Raw genomic sequence first — 4,594 nt, 5'->3', positions numbered from 1 at the left:
ACACGGGCGGAAAAGCGTTTTTCCGAAGAAGAAAATTTTCGCCCTGATACCGTCGTGCGGGGTATCAAACGACGAGTTTTCAAGAGAGGAGTCGGGAAAATACCCCCCCACCACCATACCACCCACTCCCACCCCCCTAGGGCGGAAAAACCACCCAGGAAGCGGTTTTTGGCGATTTTCCCGGCCAAGGAGCGGAGGTAGAGCTCCCGGGTGTTTGGAAGAAAGTTGCGGGGTGAATTATCACTTCCAAAACCGTCGCCGGAAAAGTGATTTTCGCAAGATCCAGGGAGATACGGGCGGAAAAGCGTTTTCCCGAAGAAGAAAATTTTCGCCCTGATACCGTCGTGCGGGGTATCAAACGACGAGTTTTCAAGAGGGGAGTCGGGAAAATACCCCCCCACCACCATACCACCCACCCCCACCCCCCTAGGGCGGAAAAACCACCCAGGAAGCGGTTTTTCGCGATTTTCCGCGGAAAATTTTATCGCCACCCCACAAAGTGCGGTATCAAAAGAAGCGGCTTGACGAGACGAGTTCAACGCGCACCCACTCGTCCTCCTACCATCTTCCCTCACTTCACCAGGCCGGAAAAACCTCTCCGTGGCCCGCTATTAGCGTCCTCCCGCAAGGGAGAGTTGAAGTAAGGCGTCAGTAATGGCGACAACTCGCACCACGCGACTCAGGTCGGAGTCCACCGACGAAAGGGTGGGGCGGTCCCTTTCGGCTGTTGAGCCGAAAGTTATGCTTACGCGAGTCTCGGCGACGGCAACGAAGCAGGGGATCTCGGACATGGCGGAGCTCCGACAGCTCCTGAACGATTCGTCGCTGTCCAATGAACAGCTGCGTGCAACGATCGCCGGTCTGCAGCAGGAGATAACGATGCTCCGGCAGCAGATGGAGGCGATGGCAGAACAGGCCAGGCAGGAGACGAAGCTGGTCAGAGAGGAAGCCCGCATGCGCGAGACGGTGGCTCGTGAGGAAAACGAGCGTCTGCGCCACGAGCTGAAGGAGGAGCGCGCCAGCTTCCAAGAACTGCTGGCGCAGACGCTAGGCTACGGGGGTGGCCAGCGTTCAGGGCGGCAGCAGCAGCAACATCAGCAGCAGCAGCAGCAGCAGCAGCAGCAGCAGCAGCAGCAGCAGCAGCAGCAGCAGCAGCAGCAGCAGCAGCAATGGAGGCAGCAGCAGCACCAGCAAGGAGCGGCGATGGCAACGGCAGCTCCACTTCCGGACCAGGAAGGCGGCTCTTGGTCTGAGGTGGTGCGTCGCAAACCAGCACGCCAAGCAACGAGCCGGCAGCAGCAGCAGCAGCAGCAGCAGCAGCAGCAGCAGCAGCAGCAGTGGCCGGAACTACCGCAACGACGGGCGGAGGTTCAGCGACAGGCGTTCGCTGGGCCATCAAGACAGCAGCCCCAGCAACAGCAGGGACAACAGGCTCGGCGCAGCCAGCCTGCAACACAACGGGGAGGACAGCGCCAGCGGCAGCGTAAAGCGAAGCCGGACGCAGTAGAAATCGCCCCAGGCGAGGGGCAAACCTGGCTGGAGGTATACCAGGCGGTGCGAGCGGCTCCAGAAATGGAGAAGCACCAGGAGGCCCTCGGTGTAGGACGACGCACCACACGCTCCAGGTTGGTGATGGAGCTGAACGAAGGCGCGGACGCTGCAGGAGTCCTGCAGACCATAAAGGAGGTCTGCGAAAAAACGGAACTGTCGGCCTCAGCTCGACTGGTGACGCCGACGACGGAAATCAAAATTGCAGCGATCGACCCTTTAGCGAAGGAGGTCGATGTGGCGATGGCACTGACCAACCTGTGCCATGTTACCGTGGAGGAGACCTCGGTCCGTCTGCGATCTGCGTGGGACAGCACGAAGGTGGCGATAGTTCGGGTTCCGGTCAAGGTAGCGGAGAAGCTGGTGGGCGAGCACGTGAAGATCAAGTTCACGTCTTGCCTGATCGAGCAAGTGACGCAACTGCAGGCGCGTCAGCAACGCTGCTTCAGGTGCCTGGAGACGGGGCACATCCGGGCGGCGTGCAAGAGCGAGACGGATCGCTCGGCTTGCTGCATTCGCTGCGGGAAGCCGGACCATCAGGCGAAGAGCTGCACGGCGGAGGTCTGCTGTGCCGCCTGCGGGGGACCGCATCGGGTGGGACACCCGACGTGCCGGCGCTGAGAGTGCTGCAGGTGAACCTCGGGCGATGTCAGGCAGCACAAGACCTGATGTTGCAGACGGCTCGCGAGCTCGAGGTTCAGGTGGTGCTCGCCTGCGAGCTGTATCGACCGCCTCGCGACGACCCGCGGTGGGCCGTTGATGTGGAGCAGGGCGTGGCGATCATCGCAACGGGCGCCTATCCAATTCAGCGTTTGTGGGGGAGCGTCGCCCCGGGACTAGTGGTGGCCACCATAGCAGGAGTCACGTTTGCCAGCTGTTACGTGTCCCCCAGCAGCGGTCCCGCGGAATTCGAGAGCTTCCTCGGTGCGGTGGAAATGTCGCTCGTCGGACACACAACATCCGTCCTGGCCGGCGACTTTAATGCGTGGAACGAGGAATGGGGGAGCGCGCGCACTACCCAGAAGGGGCAGGATCTCCTGAGTGTGGTGGAGCAGCTGTCGCTGCAGACGCTCAACCGTGGCAACGTGCCCACGTTCAAGGGCAACGGGGCGGCGCGAGAAAGCGTGATCGACGTTACATTCGCTAGCCCATCCATCGCGAGGCCGGGCTCATGGCGAGTGCTGAGCCGATTCTCCGGTAGCGATCACGCCTACGTTGAGTTTCAGGTGGACGTTCCGGGTCAACGTTCCACGCGACGAGGCCAGCAGCAGCGAAGCCGGACAGCAGCCAGCGATGGGACAGCCAGACACGCCGGGACCCGGTGGAAGACGGCGCAATTCGACAGGAGGTGCTTCGACATCGCCCTCACACACGGCCACTTCGAACAGGTCGATACACCGGAGGGGCTGATCGGCGGACTCACCCAGGCGTGCGACGAGACCATGGAGAGAGTGCATGGGGCCACTTTCCACCGCAAGCCCCAGATGTACTGGTGGTCTCCGGAGATTGAGCGCCTGAGGGAGGAGTGCGAAGCAGCGGAGGCCGCTCATTGCCGAGCCCAACTGTCGGAGCGTGCAGCGACATCTGCCAGGCTGCAAGATTGCCGCCGTCTGCTAAAGGCTGAAATAAAGAGCAGCAAAGAAAGCAGCCTTCAAGAGCTCATCGACTGCGTGGAAGCCGAGGTGTTCGGACTCGGGTACAAAGTGGTGCGAGTGAAACTGCGCAGCAGGGCGCCACCGGAAACGGACCGAGCCGTACTCGACCCGATTGTCGACGCACTGTTTCCGGAGCATCCAGCATTCGAGTGGCCGAACATCGAAGCGTGTGCTGCCTCACACGAGGCCCTGAGGCCGGTCACGGTCTCGGAGATCCTGTCGCTGGCCGAGCGAATGGCTCCCTCGAAGGCACCGGGGTTGGACGGCATACCCAACGCCGCAGTGAAGGCGGCGATGAGGAAGCATCCGGAGGTGTTCGCGAAAGTCTACAACCAGCTGCTTGAACAGGGCGAGTTTCCTGCGGAGTGGAAGGAGGCTCGTCTCGTGCTGATTGCGAAGCCGGGAAAGCAGCCGGGCGATCCGTCGTCATATCGCCCGCTGCTCATGCTAGGAGCAGTCGCCAAGGGGTTCGAACGGCTGATCCTAGATCGGCTGAACGACCACTTGGAGGACAGCGACGCGCCTCGTCTGTCGCCAAACCAGCACGGGTTCCGGCGAGGCCGGTCAACCATCCAGGCCATCGAACGAGTAGTCGAGCGGGGGCAGCACGCGAGGACATTCCATCGCACCAACCAGCGGGACCCTCGCTGTCTGGCGGTGGCAGCGCTGGACGTGAGGAACGCCTTTAATTCCGCGAGCTGGAAGGCGATTGCGGCTGCCCTGCAGAAGCTGCAGGTCCCTACAGCCCTCCAGAGAATCTTGCGCAGCTACTTCTCTGAGAGGAGGCTGGTGTACGAGACCAGCGAGGGACCAGTGCGGCGTACGATCACGGCAGGCGTTCCACAGGGCTCAATACTGGGCCCAACGTTGTGGAACGCTATGTACGACGGCGTGCTTCGGCTGGAGCTGCCCGAGGGTGCTGAAGTGATCGGCTTCGCGGACGACATCGCGGTGCTGGCGGAGGGGACTACACCTGAAACAGCGACGCGAGCAGCAGAGACGGCGATATCGGTGATTAGTTCGTGGATGGCGCAACACCATCTGGAGATTGCTCCGGCCAAAACCGAACTGATCATCGTGTCCACCATGCGGCGAGACAACACCCGTGTCCCGGTGAGCGTCAGCGGAGTGGAGAAGATGCCGACCCGTACTCTAAAGTACCTCGGGGTCATCATCGAGGACCACCTGTCGTGGAAGCCACACGTCGAGCAGGCCACGTCGAAGGCGCTCCGTGTGGCACAGGCGATTTCCAGGCTGCTCCGCAACCACGGCGGGCCAACGAGTGCGAAGCGGCGTCTCCTGGCGTCAGTGGTGGACTCCACTCTCCGCTACGCTGCTCCCATTTGGCACGAGGCGGTCCAGCTTCGGGCGTGTCGCAGACAGCTCAACCG

Source organism: Anopheles moucheti (assembly GCF_943734755.1).
Source record: "Anopheles moucheti chromosome X unlocalized genomic scaffold, idAnoMoucSN_F20_07 X_unloc_41, whole genome shotgun sequence".
In the NCBI taxonomy this organism is placed as follows: domain Eukaryota; kingdom Metazoa; phylum Arthropoda; class Insecta; order Diptera; family Culicidae; genus Anopheles; species Anopheles moucheti.
This window is presented reverse-complemented; position numbering follows the sequence as displayed.